We start from the raw sequence: 22,495 nt of genomic DNA on the forward strand, positions 1-22,495 counted from the left end.
TCCATCTTACAATTTTCATTTGGTGCTGTTCTGTACTATTGTGTTCTCTATTGTGTAATGTCACTTTCAGGAAGAGATATGGGGCGTTCTATTGCAGTGGAGGAAGGCATACAGGAATAATGCCGTGCTTATGATGCGGTCCTAATGCATTATAAGCCCGGTTTTTGGGTGTGTGTCCGTTGTACTTGAGAAGATATTTGAGCCCGAGATTGATGCCCTCGTGACAGGTCAGGAGGACGAGAATGGCAGCGTCAACTACAAGGTGAAGTCCTCTGTTCAACGTTATCTCCTGCAATGTGTTAATTTAACCACAAGATGGCAGTAAGTCATTTGAAACAACGAAACCTGGGTTTTAGTCGATATCAATAGGGATTTATGTCTTTCTACTATGAGCATCTTTACTAGCTATGATCTACTCATTAAAAATAAATAAATAATCCTATCTGTATGGTTTTAATCATCCTGTTACCTTCAATATTAAAGTTTAGTGGAGTGGTATGGACACCTCCATTAAGAACTCTTGTCCCAGGTGCTGGATTAGAGAGGATGACGTAGAACAAAAAGGAAATCCACACACTGGTATAATGCTTCTAAAGTTATTTGATATTAGTTTTGTATCATATTCTGTCTGTGGCTTCAATGATTGTCCAACCCATGAAACACCATTGGACAGGGGTCACATTCAGTAGTCAACTATTGCAGAATTAGATAGAAATTACATTAATGGAGCTGAAGTGCTTCCTTATTCTACATATCAGTCTGTTCGTTCTACGTCATGTATTTCTATCTGAACTCTACAACGTTGTGCTTGGCTGAACCCAGTTGCCCAGGTGTAGTATTAAATCATGTTGCCTCTGAGCCCTTCTGTTGTAAGCTGCTTTGGCTCAGCACAAAGGCAGGTGTCATTTCCGGCTCCAATTGACCCAGTCCCAAATTGACAGTCATATATGACATACATGCGTCCCAAATGGCACCCTATTCTCAAAGTGCACTACTTTTGACCAGAGCCCTATAGCGTTTCATTTGGGATGCACACCTCGTAACAGGATCCTAGCATTATTAAGCAGGGCAATGCACCGACTAGCCTATTGTGGCATGGATACATATATATATACAGTACCAGTCAAAAGTTTGGACACACCTACTCATTCAAGGGTTTTTCTTTATTTTTACTATTTTCTACATTGTAGAATAATAGTGAAGACATCAAAACTATGAAATAACACATATGGAATCATGTAGTAACAAAAAATAGTGTTAAACAAATAAAGATATATTTCCGTTTTGGGTTTCTTCAAATTAGCCACCCTTTGCCTTGATGACAACTTTGCACACTCTTGGCATTCTCTCAACCAGCTTCATGAGGTAGTCAACTGGAATGCATTACAATTAACAGGTGTGCCTTGTTAAAAATTAATTTGTGGAATTTCTTTCCTTCTTAATGCATTTGAGCCAATCAGTTGTGTTGTGACAAGGTAGGGGTGGTATACAGAAGTTAGCCCTATTTGGTAAAAGACCAAGTCCATATTATGGCAAGAACAGCTCAAATAAGCAAAGATAAATGATAGTCCATCATTACTTTAAGACATCAAGATCAGTCAATATGGAACATTTCAAGAACATTGAATGTTTCTTCAAGTGCAGTCGCAAAAAACATCAAGCACTATGATGAAACTGGCTCTCATGAGGACCGCCACAGGAATGGAAGACCCAGAGTTACCTCTGCTGCAGAGGATAAGTTCATTAGAGTTACTAGCCTCAGAAATTGCAGCCCAAATAAATGCTTCACAGAGTTCAAGTCACAGACACATCTCAACATCAACTGTTCAGAGGAGACTACGTGAATCAGGCCTTCATGGTCAAATTGCTGCAAAGAAACCACTACTAAAGGATACCAATAAGAAGGAGAGACTTGTTGGGCCAAGAAACACAAGCAATGGACATTAGACTGGTGGAAATCTGTCCTTCCGTCTGATGAGTCCAAATTTTAGATTTCTGGTTCCAACCACCGTGTCTTTGTGAGACGCAGAGTAGGTGAACGGATGATCTCTGCATGTGTGGTTCCCACCGTGAAGCATGGAGGGGGAGGTGTGATGGTGTGGGGGTGCTTTGCTGGTGACACTGTCTGTGATTTGTTTAGGATTCAAGGCACACTTAACCAGCATGGCTATCACAGCATTCTGCAGCGATATGCCATCCCATCTGGTTTGCATTTAGTGGGACTATAATTACGTTTTCAACAGGACTGTGACCCAACAAACCTCCAGGCTGTGTAAGGGCTATTTGACCAAGAAGGAGAGTGATGGAGTGCTGCATCAGATGACCTGGCCTCCACAATCACCCGACCTCAACCCAATTGAGATGGTTTAGGATGAGTTGGACCGCAGAGTGAAAGAAAAGCAGCCAACAAATGCTCAGCATATGTGTGAACTCCTTCAAGTCTGTTGGAAAGCATTCCAGGTGAAGCTGGTTGAGAGATTGCCAAGAGTGTGCAAAGCTGTCATCAAGGCAAAGGGTGGCTATTTTAAGAATCTCAAATATAATTTGTTTAACACTTTTTTGGTTACTACATGATTCCATATGTGATATTTCATAGATTTGATGTCTTCACTATTATTCTACAATGTAGAAAATAGTAAAAATAAAGAAAAACCCTTGAATGAGTAGGTGTGTCCAAACTTTTGACTGGTACTGTATGTATGGATGTAGCATGTAGGCTAGTCTCAACCAACAGACAACACAGCAAGCTCTGAGACCGCAAGGGAACAAAGCAGCAAGCTACTGCTCTGAGACCACAAGGGAACAAAGCAGCAAGCTACTGCTCTGCGACCGCAAGGGAACAAAGCAGCAAGCTACTGCTCTGAGACTGCAAAGGAGGCTATATACTGTTGGCTAACTTACAGTTGAAGTCGGAAGTTTACATACACCTTAGCCAAATACATTTAAACTTAGTTTTTCACAATTCCTGACATTTAATCCTAGTAAAAATTCCCTGTCTTAGGTCAGTTAGGATCACCACTTTATTTTAAGAATGTGAAATGTCAGCACAATAGTAGAGAGAATTATTTATTTCAGCTTTTATTTCTTTCATCACATTCCCAGTGGGTCAGAAGTTTACATACACTCAAGTAGTATTTGGTAGTATTGCCTTGTTTAACTTGGGTCAAACGTTTCGGGTAGCCTTCCACAAGCTTCCCTCAATAAGTTGGGTGAATTTTGGCCCATTCCTCCTGACAGAGCTGGTGTAACTGAGTCAGGTTTGTAGGCCTCCTTGCTCGCACAACGCTTTTTCAGTTCTGCCCACAAATTTTCTATAGGATTGAGGTCAGGGCTTTGTGATGGCCACTCCAATACCTTGACTTTGTTGTCCTTAAGCCATTTTGCCACAACTTTGGAAGTCTGCTTCATTGTCCATTTGGAAGATCAATTTGCGACCAAGCTTTAACTTCCTGACTGATTTCTTGAGATGTTGCTTCAATATATCCACATAATTTTGCTTCCTCATGATGCCATCTATTTTGTGAAGTGCACCAGTCCCTCCGGCAGCAAAGCACCCCCACAGCATGATGCTGCCACCCCCGTGCTTCACAGTTGGGATGGTGTTCTTTGGCTTGCAAGCGTTCCCCTTTTTCCTCCAAACATAATGATGGTCATTATGGCCAAACAGTTCTATTTTTGTTTAATCAGACCAGAGGACATTTCTCCAAAAAGTATGATCTTTGTCCCCATGTGCAGTTGTAAACCATAGTCTGGCTTTTTTATGGCGGTTTTGGAGCAGTGGCTTCTTCCTTGCTGAGCGGCTTTTCAAGTTATGTCGATATAGGACTCGTTTTACTGTGGATATACAGTGGGGGAAAAAAGTATTTAGTCAGCCACCAATTGTGCAAGTTCTCCCACTTAAAAAGATGAGAGAGGCCTGTAATTTCCATCATAGGTACACGTCAGCTATGACAGACAAATTGAGATTTTTTTTCTCCAGAAAATCACATTGTAGGATTTTTAATGAATTTATTTGCAAATTATGGTGGAAAATAAGTATTTGGTCAATAACAAAAGTTTCTCAATACTTTGTTATATACCCTTTGTTGGCAATGACACAGGTCAAACGTTTTCTGTAAGTCTTCACAAGGTTTTCACACACTGTTGCTGGTATTTTGGCCCATTCCTGCATGCAGATCTCCTCTAGAGCAGTGATGTTTTGGGGCTGTCGCTGGGCAACACGGACTTTCAACTCCCTCCAAAGATTTTCTATGGGGTTGAGATCTGGAGACTGGCTAGGCCACTCCAGGACCTTGAAATGCTTCTTACGAAGCCACTCCTTCGTTGCCCGGGCGGTGTGTTTGGGATCATTGTCATGCTGAAAGACCCAGCCACGTTTCATCTTCAATGCCCTTGCTGATGGAAGGAGGTTTTCACTCAAAATCTCACGATACATGGCTCCATTCATTCTTTCCTTTACACGGATCAGTCGTGCTGGTCCCTTTCCAGAAAAACAGCCCCAAAGCATGATGTTTCCACCCCCATGCTTCACAGTAGGTATGGTGTTCTTTGGATGCAACTCAGCATTCTTTGTCCTCCAAACACGACGAGTTGAGTTTTTACCAAAAAGTTCTATTTTGGTTTCATCTGACCATATGACATTCTCCCAATCCTCTTCTGGATCATCCAAATGCACTCTAGCAAACTTCAGACGGGCCTGGACATGTACTGGCTTAAGCAGGGGGACACGTCTGGCACTGCAGGATTTGAGTCCCTGGCGGCGTAGTGTGTTACTGATGGTAGGCTTTGTTACTTTGGTCCCAGCTCTCTGCAGGTCATTCACTAGGTCCCCCCGTGTGGTTCTGGGATTTTTGCTCACCGTTTTTGTGATCATTTTGACCCCACGGGGTGAGATCTTGCGTGGAGCCCCAGATCGAGGGAGATTATCAGTGGTCTTGTATGTCTTCCATTTCCTAATAATTGCTCCCACAGTTGATTTCTTCAAACCAAGCTGCTTACCTATTGCAGATTCAGTCTTCCCAGCCTGGTGCAGGTCTACAATTTTGTTTCTGGTGTCCTTTGACAGCTCTTTGGTCTTGGCCATAGTGGAGTTTGGAGTGTGACTGTTTGAGGTTGTGGACAGGTGTATTTTATACTGATAACAAGTTCAAACAGGTGCCATTAATACAGGTAACGAGTGGAGGACAGAGGAGCCTCTTAAAGAAGAAGTTACAGGTCTGTGAGAGCCAGAAATCTTGCTTGTTTGTAGGTGACCAAATACTTATTTTCCACCATAATTTGCAAATAAATTCATTAAAAATCCTACAATGTGATTTTCTGGATATTTATTCCTCAATTTGTCTGTCATAGTTGACGTGTACCTATGATGAAAATTACAGGCCTCTCTCATCTTTTTAAGTGGGAGAACTTGCACAATTGGTGGCTGACTAAATACTTTTTTCCCCACTGTAGATACTTTTGTACCTGTTTCCTCCAGTATCTTCACAAGGTCCTTTGCTGTTGTTCTGGGATTGATTTGCACTTTTCGCACCAAAGTACGTTCATCTCTAGGAGACAGAACGCGTCTCCTTCCTGAGCTGTATGACGGCTGTGTGGTCCCATGGTGTTTATACTTGCATACTATTGTTTGTACAGAGGAACGTGGTACCTTCAGGCATTTGGAAATTGCTCCCAAGGATGAACCAGACTTGTGGAGGTCTACAATCTCCTTTCTGAGGTCTTGGCTGATTTCTTTTGATTTTTGCATGATGTCAAGCAAAGAGGCACTGAGTTTGAAGGTAGGCCTTGAAATACATCCACAGGTACACCTCCAATTGACTCAAATGATGTCAATTAGCCTATCAGAAGCTTCTAAAGCCATGACATCATTTTCTGGAATTTTCCAAGCTGTTTAAAGGCACCGTCAACTTAGTGTATGTAAACTTCTGACCCACTGGAATTGTGATACAGTGAATTATAAGTGAAATAATCTCTGTAAACAATTCTTGGAAAAATGACTTGTGTCATGCACAAAGTAGTCCTAACCGACTTGCCAAAACTATAGTTTGTTAACAAGAAATGTGTGGAGTGGTTGAAAAATGAGTTTTAATGACTCCAACCTAAGTGTATGTAAACTTCCGACTTCAACTGTACATAGCTTCATTTAGGTTGAGTTGAAAGTCTTGTGTTGTTTTTACATGATCAAGCTGGTGTTTCTTTGTGCAGTTGTGCTAGTATGCTACTGTCAGGGGGAATATGCCTCTGGACATATGGCATGGGTACACATGTTATCTGTTTAAGAAGAGGGAGAGTCAATCTGCTCCAACCTCCAAATTCCCCCAAATCCTACAGTGCCAGTCTTGGCACGGGCACCAGACTTGGTGTGGCTGGGATCCCATGGGGAAGACAGGAGCAGCTGCTCCCTTGATCAATCCCGTTCCCCTCTCTCCCTCTCTCTTTCTCCTTACATCCTCTCTCCTCCCCACCCCCCTCTCCTCTCTCCCCTCCACATCTCTTTCACTCACTCCTCAACCATTGCCGCACCCCTCCCTCTAAGAAGAGCAATGCAATGCAGCTACTCACAGAAGCCCATCCATTCTCTTACATGTAGAGGGAGAAAGCATGGTTTGAATGAATTCTCTGTATACCTGCAGCTTGGTGTAGATCCCACCTCTGTGTGTGTGTGTGTGTGTGTGTGTGTGTGTGTGTGTGTGTGTGTGTGTGTGTGTGTGTGTGTGTGTGTGTGTGTGTGTGTGTGTGTGTGTGTGTGTGTGTGTGTGTGTGTGTGTGTGTGTGTGTGTGTGTGTGTGTGTGTGTGCGCGAGAACCTGCAACAGTTGGGCTCATACAAATAAATGCGCCACTACTGATGTAATTACGGCATTTGAACACAGTGGGAGGGGTCAGAGAGACCGACATCTATTTTCATTGTCGCTTTGGCTCAAGGCACAGTGCACAAGGGATTTATTTATACGGTTCCATTTGCCACGAATAGGTAAGGGAAATACGATATAGAATATATTCAATTTAAAGGCAAAGCATGGTTAATTATGTTTTAATTAAATTGGAATTAATTGAACTTTCAACACACTTGATTTAGTTTAGAGTAAAAAAGTTGAATGTTCTCCGAATCATTGAAAGCATTGAAGGTGGCTTCTAATCCGAGTTGTTGCGCATTTAGGAAAGGCATGTGTTAAATTGTTTGTGCTATATCATAGTTAAAAAGGAGAACATTGTTTGTTAACTTGGTAAGAAATACTACTGTAATTTACCTTTGAGAAAGAACTATGTTTGCACATCAGCCTCACCCTTAGGAGAGAAAGGCTTAGTCGGCATGTCCATTTGTCTGCTTTTTTGCTACCATCTCCTTTTACTTTATGTTTTTTGTATTTTACCTCATACCTTTAAGTGTTTATTTGTCTCATAAAAGGCGTAATACAAAACCCGTTAGTATTTTTGTTGGTCAACGTGTGAGCTCTCCGGGGCTGCGGGCTATGCCCATTGTTCAGGTCCACCATGCATGGTGCTGAAACGGTGCGGCGGCTGCTCTGACGGATAACTGCAGTAACCGCCCCAGCCTGCTATAGCCTACTCTCTGCCTAATCTCAGATTTGAACTAAGCCTACGGTTTTTAGGGCAATATAGGCCTGTTGGTGATATCTTTGTTATTCGTTGTTTATTGTTTATTCACTATTCATGACTTATAGGCAGGAGCAGTGTTCTAGATCTGAATTGAAGGCTATTCATTGCCATGCAGTCCAGGAGCCACACTGGTAGATACAGGATACCTGAGTGGCGCAGTGGTCTAAGGCACTGCATCGCAGTGCTAACTGTGCCACTAGAGATCCTGGTTCGAATCCAGGCTCTGTCGTAGCCGGCCGCGACCTGGAGACCCATGGGGTGGCGCACAAGTCGTCCAGGGTAGGGGAGGGGATGGCCGGCAGGGTTGTAGCTCAGTTGGTAGAGCATGGTGTTTGCAACGCCAGGGTTGTGGGTTCGTTTCCCACGGGGGGGCCAGTATGAAAAAATATATATAAAATAATAATGTATGCACTAACTGTAAGTCGCTCTGGATAAGAGCGTCTGCTAAATGACTAAAATGTAAATGTAATGTATAGTGCTACTTTACAGCATTCAGCACTGCAGTCGAAACCAATGCCCCCAAACCCGGTCAATATGCATTGCAATTGCTGACAAGGAAAGAGGCGGGGTAATTTTTTAAGTATGACATTTCACAGCAATAGACAGTTCAATATCAAGCATCTGATCATCTCTCAGATCCAAGAGCTTCTGAAAAAGCACACCCAGACAAATACTTCTGCATTGCAATGTGCCAGCCCTTGACAGCTGCTAGTCTTCTCAGAGTATTGATTTAATAAGTACATCTATAACATACAGTATAGCTAGTTTACAGGACATATTCAAAATGTATTTATAAAAATACTGGGTAGCTGAGTGCCTAGAGCCCTTAGTTCATATAATGTTATTTGGATCAAATAGCAGCATTGGACATAATTATATTTCCAGTATTGAGCCAATTCCACATAATTACGCTGTGATTCTGTGCTCTTTGTGAAACCCCCCCTGTAACAGGCCAGTGTCTCCAGCCAGTACAGCTAATAGATGAATACGTCTATACCTCAGTTTGATGTCATGACACTTCACAGTAGATACTGATCTCATTCGGTCTCTGTTTCCATTACTCTGGCCTGACTGGAGACTGATTGAAGTTCTATAGTGCTGCTATGCATTCTCTGATCTAAACGCCTGGTCTTGCAAGGTGTTTACATCTTGATGGAAAACAGGGACGTTTGAGTTCCCATGTCTGGATGTGAAAATGTTCCTGTGTAGAATATAGGGTCTGTAGGGACTTAATGTCCACATAAATCATTCTGTATTGTATAGTAGGATATTATGGTACACATGCGGTATAGGCCTGCCTAGCTACTGATCAATATCTCTTGAAAACATGGATGTGTTATGGGTACAAAATGAAGAGAAAACACTGTGAATGTTACTGTGTGAATACTCTACATGTTACTGTACAGTATAGATTATGAAACAAAGGAGGATTTAATAATAGTTAGTTAAGTGAATCAAAATGAAAATGCTCATAAAATAATCATAAAATAAACATTGATCAGTAGTACACAATATGGTTGGGGTTGGAGACCCAGAAACAGCTTAGACCTAGCCTGGTTAAACTAGCCTTCAGTATGTTACCGTGGCTACCTTAGACCCCATACACTAGTAGCACTCCTCCCCAATGTCTTCTATCTGGAGATTAGTGGGTGCTCAGTCCAAGCCAAATGGGGTTTGACAAAGTACATTAGGGAGTACACACTGGTTGTGTGTATCCGGTTCCCTCATCTCTCCTGTATGGACATGATTCCATCAGGCTAGATTGGGGTATCTGTAATCACAGGAACAGTAATTGAAATGACCTTAATCACAACCTTGAGCGGTACTCTGACTGAGCCCTGAGGAGCCCCAACGGCGGTTCAGTTTCAATCTTCTCCACTGTTTGCTGTTGCAAGCCGGGGAAACTGGGGCGGCAGTTTGGGCTTAGTGGTTAAGAGCGTTGTGCCAGCAACCGAAAGGTCGCTGGTTCTAATCCCCGAGCCGACTAGGTGAAAAATCTGTCGATGTGCCCTTGAGCAAGGCACTTAACCCTAATTGCTCATGTAAGTCGCTCTGGATAAGAGTGTCTGCTAAATGACTAAAATGTAAAATGTAAAATGAAACTGAGTCTGTCTCGCGTGCCACGTGGAAATGTTAAGTATATTTCCCAAAGTCAGCTCTGTTTAGGTCAAACACACACACTTGGCTCGGGAGACTTCATTTTCCATAGGTAGAAGTTGTGTTTGGTTTGAAAAATCATTCATAGGTATATTTGTACTGTAGGAGATTTGACGCTAATTTCATCCTAAAGTGTGCGTTTAGCTTGTGTCATGCAGATTGGGAATGGTGGCTTGCTGTGCCAGAGTGCAGGGGAGACTGGCTCTCTGCAGTCTCTCGCTCTCGCTCGCTCTCTCTTTCTCTCTCTCTCTCTTTCTGCCGCTCTCTCTCTCTCTCTCTCTCTCTCTCTCAGTGGCTTATGAGTGTGAGGTACCAGGTTTGTGTGATGAGAGAGAGCCGACATGCAGGCAGGGTTATGGGGCTAACTCCAAGCAGGCCTACTGTACCCTGAGAGAGGGAGCTACTTGAGCCACTTTACACTATTGAGTCTATCATCAATAGACTTTTCTAACTGTGATGACCTCTAGTAAGACACCATGCAGTCGTGTATGTGTGTGTGTATGTGAACATGGCCTCTCTACAGGTGTCTAATGAGAGGTGGCGGTGGGGTGGTTTAATGTGTGATTAAGTCTCAGGGTGTCTGAGCTGTCTGTGCAGTCTAAGCTAATTCTCACACGTCTAAGAGACCAGCCGGTCTACTGACCTCCATCTAGGACACACACACAGTCAAAACACACACACACACACACACACACACACACACACACACACACACACACACACACACACACTAGCAGTCAAATACACACACACGCACACACACAGTCAAATACACACAGTCAAATACACACACACGCACACACACAGTCAAATACACACAATCAAATACACACACACACACAGTCAAATACACACACACACACACACACACACAGACACACAGTCAAATACACAAACACTCACACACACACACACACACAGACACACACACACACACAAAGTCAAATACACACACACACACACACAGTCACATACACACACACACACACACACAGTCAAATACACACACACACACACACACACACACATACACATTATGTCCTACTGTAGGTCCTCTATGGGAGCAAATAGGGACACGTGTTCAAAAGGGGACTGTTCCATCTGAGTTTTGACCAATAAAAGCACTCACATTGATCCGTCAGTGCATTATCGAGTGTATGATATGAACCTGTGAACTTCTGTCTCATCTCAGCCAGCCCTATCCTCTCCCCTGCCTATAGCCTCACTGAAGCTCAGCTCTAACTAACTGTACAGAAGGCAAGGCTGACCCAGAGGCTGCGTCCCAAATGGCACCATATTCATAGTCCCTACATAGTGCACTACTTTTGACCCAGATCTCTATGGGCCCTGGTCAAAAGTAGTGCACATTATAGCGCAGGGGTATTCAACTCTTACCCTACGAAGGTCCAGAGCTTGCTGGTTTTCTGTTTTACCTGATAATTAATTGCACCCACCTGGTGTACCAGGTCTAAATCAGTCCTTGATTAGAGGGGAACAATGAAAAAAATCTGTGGAACTGGCTTGGAGGTCCACAGTTGAGTTTGAGGGGTCTAGGGAATAGGGTGCCATTTGAGGCACAGACAGAGAGTCAGGGCTAAGACCCTGGCTGTGAGTGACCAAGACTCTCTCCTCCCCGCCCTAGAAGCCACTCTGCCCAATCACTCCTGACAGCCCACGTCACATTGCATCACGGAGCTGTGCCCTTCCCACACCACAGAGGACACACACTAGGAGACACACTCCCATTTAGGGCACTTCTAATCACGTAAACACCCTTCAAATCTATCTACATGCAGAATGCAACTGCGTTACTCTTTAGCATAGGACAGAATAGGATAAGCTTTAGCCTAATGTCCCCAACGGTAAAATGATCTTAGACACACTGAGTACAGCAGTTACCAAAACAAACACTGTAAATTACACACTCAACTGTAAATTACACACACAACATGTACACACAATACATATATTACCTGTTACCAATGTCATATTACCCATTAGTCATATTACCCATTACCAATGTCATATTACCCATTAGTCATATTACCCATTAGTCATATTACCCATTAGTCATATTACCCATTAGTCATATTACCCATTAGTCATATTACCCATTACCAATGTCATATTACCCATTAGTCATATTACCCATTAGTCATATTACCCATTACCAATGTCATATTACCCGTTAGTCATATTACCCGTTAGTCATATTACCCATTAGTCATATTACCCATTAGTCATATTACCCATTAGTCATATTACCCATTACCAATGTCATATTACCCATTAGTCATATTACCCATTAGTCATATTACCCATTACCAATGTCATATTACCCATTACCAATGTCATATTACCCATTACCAATGTCATATTACCCGTTAGTCATATTACCCATTAGTCATATTACCCATTACCAATGTCATATTACCCATTAGTCATATTACCCATTAGTCATATTACCCATTACCAATGTCATATTACCCATTACAATGTCATATTACCCATTACCAATGTCATATTACCCATTACCAATGTCATATTACCCATTACCAATGTCATATTACCCATTACCAATGTCATATTACCCGTTACAATGTCATATTACCCGTTACCAATGTGATATTACCCGTTACCAATGTCATATGACCCGTTACCAATGTCATATTACACATTACCAATGTCATATACACATTACCAATGTCATATTATCCGTTACCAATGTCATATGACCTCTTACCAATGTCATATGATCCGTTACCAATGTCATATTACCCGTTACCAATGTCATATTACCCGTTACAATGTCATATTACCCATTACCAATGTCATATACGTCTTGTACAACCTGCATGACCACCTGTTTATGAAAGCACCTCTCAAATGCAGAAACACTAGTCTTGTTTACAATTGTGTCACAGGGTATGAGTGTGGCTCTATAGGATGATATATGTATGTCCTGCTGGGCTCTATAGGACAATGTACTGTATGTCCTACTGGGCTCTATAGGACAATGTACTGTATGTCCTACTGGGCTCTATAGGATAATGTACTGTATGTCCTACTGGGTTCTATAGGACAATGTACTGTATGTCCTACTGGGTTCTATAGGACAATGTACTGTATGTCCTACTGGGTTCTATAGGACAATGTACTGTATGTCCTACTGGGTTCTATAGGACAATGTACTGTATGTCCTGCTGGGTTCTATAGGACAATGTACTGTATGTCCTGCTGGGTTCTATAGGACAATGTACTGTATGTCCTGCTGGGTTCTATAGGAAAATGTACTGTATGTCCTGCTGGGTTCTATAGGACAATGTACTGTATGTCCTGCTGGGTTCTATAGGACAATGTACTGTATGTCCTACTGGGTTCTATAGGACAATGTACTGTATGTCCTGCTGGGTTCTATAGGACAATGTACTGTATGTCCTACTGGGTTCTATAGGAAGATGTACTGTATGTCCTGCTGGGTCTATAGGACAATGTACTGTATGTCCTACTGGGTTCTATAGGAAGATGTACTGTATGTCCTACTGGGTTCTATAGGATGATGTACTGTATGTCCTACTGGGCTCTATAGGACAATGTACTGTATGTCCTACTGGGCTCTATAGGACAATGTACTGTATGTCCTACTGGGTTCTATAGGATGATGTACTGTATGTCCTGCTGGGTTCTATAGGACAATGTACTGTATGTCCTACTGGGCTTTATAGGACGATGTACTGTATGTCCTACTGGGCTTTATAGGACAATGTACTGTATGTCCTACTAGGCTCTATAGGACAATGTACTGTATGTCCTACTGGGCTTTATAGGACAATGTACTGTATGTCCTACTGGGTTCTATAGGACAATGTACTGTATGTCCTACTGGGTTCTATAGGACAATGTACTGTATGTCCTACTGGGTTCTATATGACAATGTACTGTATGTCCTACTGGGTTCAATAGGACAATGTACTGTATGTCCTACTGGGTTCTATAGGACGGTGTACTGTATATCCTACTGGGTTCTATAGGACAATGTACTGTATGTCCTACTGGGTTCTATAGGACAATGTACTGTATGTCCTACTGGGTTCTATATGACGGTGTATGTACAGTGGGGGGAAAAAAGTATTTAGTCAGCCAACAATTGTGCAAGTTCTCCCACTTAAAAAGATGAGAGAGGCCTGTAATTTTCATCATAGGTACACGTCAACTATGACAGACAAATTGAGAAAAAAAATCCAGAAAATCACATTGTAGGATTTTTTATGAATTTATTTGCAAATTATGGTGGAAAATAAGTATTTGGTCACCTACAAACAAGCAAGATTTGTGGCTCTCACAGACCTGTAACTTCTTCTTTAAGAGGCTCCTCTGTCCTCCACTCGTTACCTGTATTAATGGCACCTGTTTGAACTTGTTATCAGTATAAAAGACACCTGTCCACAACCTCAAACAGTCACACTCCAAACTCCACTATGGCCAAGACCAAAGAGCTGTCAAAGGACACCAGAAACAAAATTGTAGACCTGCACGAGCCTGGGAAGACTGAATCTGCAATAGGTAAGCAGCTTGGTTTGAAGAAATCAACTGTGGGAGCAATTATTAGGAAATGGAAGACATAAAAGACCACTGATAATCTCCCTCGATCTGGGGCTCCACGCAAGATCTCACCCCGTGGGGTCAAAATGATCACAAGAACGGTGAGCAAAAATCCCAGAACCACACGGGGGGACCTAGTGAATGACCTGCAGAGAGCTGGGACCAAAGTAACAAAGCCTACCATCAGTAACACACTACGCCGCCAGGGACTCAAATCCTGCAGTGCAAGACGTGTCCCCCTGCTTAAGCCAGTACATGTCCAGGCCCGTCTGAAGTTTGCAAGAGTGCATTTGGATGATCCAGAAGAGGATTGGGAGAATGTCATATGGTCAGATGAAACCAAAATAGAACTTTTTGGTAAAAACTCAACTCGTCGTGTTTGGAGGACAAAGAATGCTGAGTTGCATCCAAAGAACACCATACCTACTGTGAAGCATGAGGGTGGAAACATCATGCTTTGGGGCTGTTTTTTCTGCAAAGGGACCAGGACGACTGATCCGTGTAAAGGAAAGAATGAATGGGGCCATGTATCGTGAGATTTTGAGTGAAAACCTCCTTCCATCAGCAAGGGCATTGGAGATGAAACGTGGCTGGGTCTTTCAGCATGACAATGATCCCAAACACACCGCCCGGGCAACGAAGGAGTGGCTTCGTAAGACGCATTTCAAGGTCCTGGAGTGGCCTAGCCAGTCTCCAGATCTCAACCCCATAGAAAATCTTTGGAGGGAGTTGAAAGTCTGTGTTGCCCAGCGACAGCCCCAAAACATCACTGCTCTAGAGGAGATCTGCATGCAGGAATGGGCCAAAATACCAGCAACAGTGTGTGAAAACCTTGTGAAGACTTACAGAAAACGTTTGACCTGTGTCATTGCCAACAAAGGGTATATAACAAAGTATTGAGAAACTTTTGTTATTGACCAAATACTTATTTTCCACCATAATTTGCAAATAAATTCATAAAAAATCCTACAATGTGATTTTCTGGATTTTTTTTTCTCATTTTGTCTGTCATAGTTGACGTGTACCTATGATGAAAATTACAGGCCTCTCTCATCTTTTTAAGTGGGAGAACTTGCACAATTGGTGGCTGACTAAATACTTTTTTTCCCCACTGTATGTCCTACTGGGTTCTATAGGACAATGTACTGTATGTCCTGCTGGGTTCTATAGGACAATGTACTGTATGTCCTACTGTGGATTTATCTCTTCAAGTGTCTCATACTTTCTGATGACATCCTCTGTGGCCTTAGTGTGTCCTCCTTCCAGACCTCTCCATTAGAACACAACTATGCAGACAACTGCTCATTAACACATTCTTCACTATATTATATATGTGTTTCTATTTTAGTGACTGGTTCCTCCAGACTCTCATTAATGAAACACATGGACAGGAGAGTGATAGGAGAGGAGGAGAGTGATAGGAGAAGAGAGGAGAGGAGAGGCGAGTGATAGGAGAGTGATAGGAGAGGAGGAGAGGAGAGGAGAGTGATAGGAGAGTGATAGGAGAGGAGAGGAGAGTGATAGGAGAAGAGAGGAGAGGAGAGGAGAGTGATAGGAGAGGAGAGTGATAGGAGAGAGAGAAAGGAGAGAGAGGAGGGAGCGAGAGGAGAGAGAGAGGAAAGAGAGAGGAGAGAGAGAGGAGAAGGAGAGTTATAGGAGGTCCCGTCTTGGCCCTGCTAGTGCCCCCAGTCCAGTGGTGGGCAAGAAACCGCTAAAGAGGCTAGCTCCCAGGATCTATGGCCCCAGGCCCTGCTGTTAGCCTAGTGTAAATAGTCTACCGTAGCCATTCAGCCTTTATAGCTTCCAGATGTTGGAGGCTAAACAGCGCCGCTTGTTTTCGCTAAGCCTCTGCAACAGTCCACAGACAGCAGTAAATATCCTGCTTGGAAAGCGGCTGGCCTCTCATTCAACAGTGAATGAACCCCTTTGTTGGTCGTCCCCACATTGTTCGCAATATCACTCATATCGAGTTTCGCAACCACTTGATAGGCAATGTCATGCTTTTTATGTGTGAATGTGTTTTTTGGTAAAACGTTGTGGAAAGGTTTGGTGGAAACCAGGGTGCAACATGGAAATAACTCCCTCCTGTCGATTCCCTGGGGATTTAGGGCAAATTTCTGCTCAGAGTCCGGAGCTTCCCAAAACCCCATTATGAAAACCTCTCATCTGTGTGTGTTTGTGTGTGTGTGTGTGTGTGTGTGTGTGTGTGTGTGTGTGTGTTGTGTGTGTGAGAAGAGCCCTAATTCAGTGGAAGTGCACAGAGAGTCCCTCTATTAAGCCAGTGTGAAACACAGGACCAGATGGGAGGGTCTGAATGCACTGCAACATTACATGACCTTCCTGCAGGCTTTTTTATAGGACCGTTTTAACACTGCAGCTGTGTGCGTGTGTGTGTGTGTGTGTGTGCGTGTGCGTGCGCATGTGTGCGTGTGCGTGCGTGTGCGTGTGCGTGCGTGGCCTTTGGATGCTGGCCAGGTGGGCTTATTATACAATTGGGCGTACAAAATAAGTCTTGTGGGATTTGTAAGGAGTTCTTGCCTGGACACCCCAACACACAGGCTCTCACACTCTCATCTTGGCACTAGACTTGATCTGCACCTTTATTAGTAGTGGTACGGTAGTCAGCCCTCCACTCTGTATTGGTATGTCCTCCTCTAGCTACAACCCCCTGATCTCTGTAAAGTGTTGACTGCCTAGTGCCCAGTGGGCCCCACAAGGGACTCCCTCACCACGACAACCCCTGCCATGGAAACCAAACCCTTGAGGGATCAGCCCTTTGAGGCTTACTCGATCTATAGGGCCTCTGTGTTTCGCTGTCTGGATCTATAGGGCCTCTGTGTTTCACTGTCTGGATCTATAGGGCCTCTGTGTTTCACGGTCTGGATCTATAGGGCCTCTGTGTTTCACTGTCTGGATCTATAGGGCCTCTGTGTTTCACTGTCTGGATCTATAGGGCCTCTGTGTTTCACTGTCTGGATCTATAGGGCCTCTGTGTTTCACTGTCTGGATCTATAGGGCCTTTGTGTTTCACTGTCTGGATCTATAGGGCCTCTGTGTTTCACTCTCTGGATCTATATTGTCTCTGTGTATCACTGTCTGGATCTATAGGGCCTCTGTGTTTCACTGTCTGGATCTATAGGGCCTCTGTGTTTCACTGTCTACTATTTAGATGGAGCCAGAGAGCAGAGAGATGGCCATACAGCAGGGGCAGGCTACCCCAAAACACTCTGCATATCCTCTACACTACTCTACACTACACTACTCTACATTACTCCACTCTACACTACTCTAATGTACACTACACTACTCTACACTACTCTACACTACACTACTCTACACTACTCTACTCTACACTACTCTTCTGTACACTACTCTACTCTACTCTACTGTTCACTACTCTACTCTACACTACTGTCCTATTTGGGAGGTTTGGGGGGTCATAGATGTTTATGACAACTGTTACAATGCTTTTTATAAACTGGATGGTTCGAGCCCTGAATGCTGATTGGCTGAAAGCTGTGGTATATCAGACCTTATACCATAGGTATGACAAAATATTTATTTTTACTGCTCTAATTACATTGGTTACCAGTTTATATTAGTAATAAGGCACCTCTGAGGTTTGTTGTATATGGCCAATATACCATGGCTAAGGGCCTTATTGCTTAAGTAACCTCTTCATAGCACATTAGTTTCAATCTCACAGGACAAATAGTGAGTCCAGGAATTCCCTGATTAAAACAAACGTTGCCCTATGACCCTCGAGCGCACTCTCCTCTTATTGGTGTTACCATGGTAATTTGACTATGGCATGAAGAACGTCCCTCCCAAACTGACCTCAGAGTAGTGTTAGTTTGACAGTGATCTGTGTTTGGGTCCATGTTGGCGTGAACGTGTGCTTTACCAGGCATGCCATGCTGACGTGTGGTAGGTGTCTGGGCCACTAACTGCCTGACTCACCATTAGACCCTGGGGTGTATTCAGTGAGGTGAAACGTTCAGATAGAAACAATTCCTTATTCTACATGACAAGCAACCATATCTGTTCTACACAAGACATTTCTATCTGAACATTCAATAACATTTTGGCCTCTTGAACAGGACCGATGGCTTCAGGAAGGATTACAACTTCCTTGTATAACAACGAGAGCTAGCCAATAGCTTTCATCTATCCATGGTCCATGTTGTCTATGTGTGCGTCTTTTTAAATGAATATATGGGGAATATGAGACACTGAACACTTTATTCCTCTCTAACATTCCTCTGGATTCTTAGCCTCTCGGGAACAACAAAACAGTAATCTGGTGTTTACCTTCCTCGATTAACCCTGCTGATGTAATTTGTGGGCTTTTGCAGTGACCGTGTCGCGACAAAGGTTGGTTTACAGAGCCTGCGGCGCTGTGCTGTCCATTACATGTAACGATGCGGCTATTTGGTCACTGTGTCCTTTTTCTACTCAGCGTACCAAGGACATACTCGAGAGTCACTTGACAGCAATAGCTCAAGATTTGGAAGAAGGCTTCGATGACAGTAAGATAGCCTTAAGAGTGTATCTGAAGAATGTATAAAAGCAGATTTCCTAAAAGCATTTCTCAAGGTATTCACAGCACAAATACATCTCACCGTTGTTGTTGTTGTTGTTGTTGTTGTTGTTGTTTGTTGAGTCTGCTTTGATTCTCCACACACTTACTGTCTGTCTCTGTGATGTATGATGTGTCATGATGTGTACGGTGACAGAGTTGGGCTTCAAAGCTGCTCAGGCAGCCACTGGTATGTGGTCTGATGTTATCAGCGTCTCTGTCATGTCTAGCCTGTAGCTAGCTAGCTTTGATGACCATCTCCTGAGGTAGGCGTCGGCGTGTGTTGTTTTGATATTAGTCACTTCGTGCTCGCTGTAGCATGTGTTGGCTACATGGCTCTCATGACAGGTGTGTTGTGCTTTCAGGGTGTGGATCTAAGAACAAAACACTTTGGCAAAGATGCATTTCTAGCCTGGTACTATATCTGTTTCTGGCCTGGTACCATATCCATTTCTAGCCTGGTACCATATCTGTTTCTAGCCTGGTACCATATCTGTTTCTAGCCTGGTACCATATCCGTTTCTAGTCTGGTACCATATCCATTTCTAGCCTGGTACCGTATCTGTTTCTAGCCTGGTACCATATCTGTTTCTAGCCTGGTACCATATCTGTTTCTAGCCTGGTACCATATCTGTTTCTAGCCTGGTATCATATCTGTTTCTAGCCTGGTACCATATCTGTTTCTAGCCTGGTATCATATCTGTTTCTAGCTTGGTACCATGTCTGTTTCTAGCCTGGTACCATATCTGTTTGTGCTGTATATCCAACTCCTATGGTCATGGGCATTTATAACAAGTTGGCGATACAGCACAAAGAGATCTGGGACCAGGCTATGGTCTCTGCAGTCCTCTGCAACCCACCACTTCTTCTTCTTATGTAATTGATAAACACAAATTAGGCTTCTCTGAAGAGTCCCTGAGCTGACCTATCTATCACAGACAGTGTCTTTGAACAGGGCCACCGCTACCAGGGGCCCCCCAAGGCTCTGTCTTCAGTCCTCCCCTCATTCACATGCTAATCTCAGGCCATCTGCTCCAGGCTCTAGGGCCCCACGTGACAGCCCCCTTTCCCACTCCACATGCTCCCTGGTAGGGGAACCCTCCCCAGGCTCCCCACTCCTGCTACCCTCATCCACTCCAAAGTGAGGTTACGGCCACACACACACACACACATGCACACACGCCCTTCTCCATTGTCACCGCAGGGTCAAAGATCCCTTCTCCCAGAGGAGATGAGCCCAGTACAAAGGAGCTGTCTTTCAAGATGACCTCTCACAATACTGGAGCTGTCTTTCAGGATGACCTCTCACAATACTGGAGCTGTCTTTCAGGATGACCTCTCACAATACTGGCGCTGTCTTTCAGGATGACCTCTCACAATACTGGAGCTGTCTTTCAGGATGACCTCTCACAATACTGGAGCTGTCTTTCAGGATGACCTCTCACAATACTGGAGCTGTCTTTCAGGATGACCTCTCACAATACTGGAGCTGTCTTTCAGGATGACCTCTCACAATACTGGCGCTGTCTTTCAGGATGACCTCTCACAATACTGGAGCTGTCTTTCAGGATGACCTCTCACAATACTGGAGCTGTCTTTCAGGATGACCTCTCACAATACTGGAGCTGTCTTTCAGGATGATCCAAAACATGAAGGAAAGAGCTGGAAGATTAAACCCTTTATCTGCATTCATATCTGAGCTAGTGAAAACATACACAGTCTCAGTCACACACATACGCACACACACACACACACACAACCCCAGTTGGGCCTGCCCAGCGTCATTCCCCTCAGTCTGCAGTAGTGATGAGTTGAGTCAATGTGACAGAGCCATGGAACAAGGATGTCACAAGGGTGCATACTTGGTGCAGGAGTCCCTCGGTGGTTGATGACTGATGCACCACCAGCACTATCTGTCTCTGTCCTTCTGTCTGTCTGTCTGTCTGTCTGTCTGTCTGTCTGTCTGTCTTTCTGTCTCTGTCTCTGTCTCTGTCTCTGTCTCTGTCTCTGTCTCTGTCTCTGTCTCTGTCTCTGTCTCTGTCTGTCTCTGTGTCTGTCTCTGTCTCTGTCTGTCGCTGTCTGTCTCTGTGTCTGTCTGTCTGTCTGTCTGTCTGTCTGTCTGTCTGTCTGTCTGTCTGTCTGTCTGTTCACAGGTGATTGACACAGTGGAGGAGATAGGATAGCTAGCTTGTGGCTGAGGTCTAACTTCCTTTGGGTTTCACTTTTGGCCCTGGTTATTTAGCTTTTATAAAGGTTAGGTTAGATAATGAAACTTGATACCACAAGGTCAGAGATGAAGAACTATTCATAGCAAGGAAGGACATTCCAGTTTCTTGAAGTCATTCTGCTTCCAATAGCGTAGAGGATGTTGCAGCGTGTTGGCAGGGGACATTGACATGTGCTTCACAGAGCCTGAGAGATTGCTGTCATCATTGATGCAGACTGCAGAGGAGTCTCTCTTCCCCCACTCACCTTTTCACTGTCACACCCTCACTCTACCTCCCTTCTTCCCCCACTCTCCTTTTCACTGTCACACCCTCACTCTACCTTCCTTCTTCCCCCACTCTCCTTTTCACTGTCACACCCTCACTCTACCTCCCTTCTTCCCCCACTCTCCTTTTCACTGTCACACCCTCACTCTACCTCCCTTCTTCCCCCACTCTCCTTTTCACTGTCACACCCTCACTCTACCTCCCTTCTTCCCCCACTCTCCTTTTTCACTGTCACACCCTCACTCTACCTCCCTTCTTCTTTCTCTCTCCTTCTGTCTTTCTCTCCTCCTCCTCCTCCTCCTCCTCCTCCTCCTCCTCCTCCTCCTCCTCCTCCTCCTCCTCCTCCTCCTCCTCCTCCTCTGTCTATTTCTCTCTCTCTTCTTTTCTCTCTTCTGTCTCTCATTCTCTAACTGGTTGTGAACAAAGTCCCAATAACAGCTATGATTGTCTTGCCTTGGGTCTGATATAGACCTGATTTGTGGTAACCATGGTTACTGGCTCGTTCAGTTACATGGAAACAAAGTTGGCGTTGACTTGTATTGTAGCTCATCACTGCAGAGTTGTGCAAGTCTAGAAACAGACAACCAGCAAACCCAAGTATAATGAATGTGGATGACAAAGATTTAGTATTTGTTCATATTTGATTAAAATAGAGCTTATAGTAGTTCACATCTGTATGGGGTTTATAGTTGTTGACCAGATCACATTGATCATTGTTCATACTGGACTACTCAAAATCCTGACCTGCAATTGGCTCCTCACTTTCACTGTAATTAGTGACCTTGCACTTGGACCGCATGAGTACAGGAAATGATTAGTGTTAAGAGACTGTATGTGCTGAACACACACTCACACACACACACACACACACACACACACACACACACACACACACACAGCTGTCATATTCCTTTTAGCTTGACCTATAGATCTTCACATCCACTTCCTCCCAGGGAGCGGAAAATCCAACAGCCTCTTCCTCTAATGATTTAATACACACTGCTCACTTCAAGGTACAACTATTAGACAGTGGTGAGGTCTCCCAG

The 22,495-nt window shown here is 43.8% G+C and overlaps 1 protein-coding gene across 2 annotated transcripts in view; it reads left to right on the top strand.

The window, feature by feature from the left end:
• The first annotated feature begins 6,899 nt into the window (after positions 1 to 6,899).
• Positions 6,900 to 22,495, top strand: part of LOC121575663 (microtubule-associated protein 2) — an 87,397-nt gene continuing 71,801 nt past the window's right edge. For both annotated transcript variants that reach the window (XM_045223183.1, XM_045223182.1), the window contains exon 1: positions 6,900 to 6,972. The gene's annotated coding sequence lies outside the window, so the exon portion shown is untranslated. The remainder of the gene's footprint in view (positions 6,973 to 22,495) is intronic.

The sequence above is a fragment of the Coregonus clupeaformis genome, chromosome 10 (assembly GCF_020615455.1).
Source record: "Coregonus clupeaformis isolate EN_2021a chromosome 10, ASM2061545v1, whole genome shotgun sequence".
NCBI lineage: Eukaryota > Metazoa > Chordata > Actinopteri > Salmoniformes > Salmonidae > Coregonus > Coregonus clupeaformis.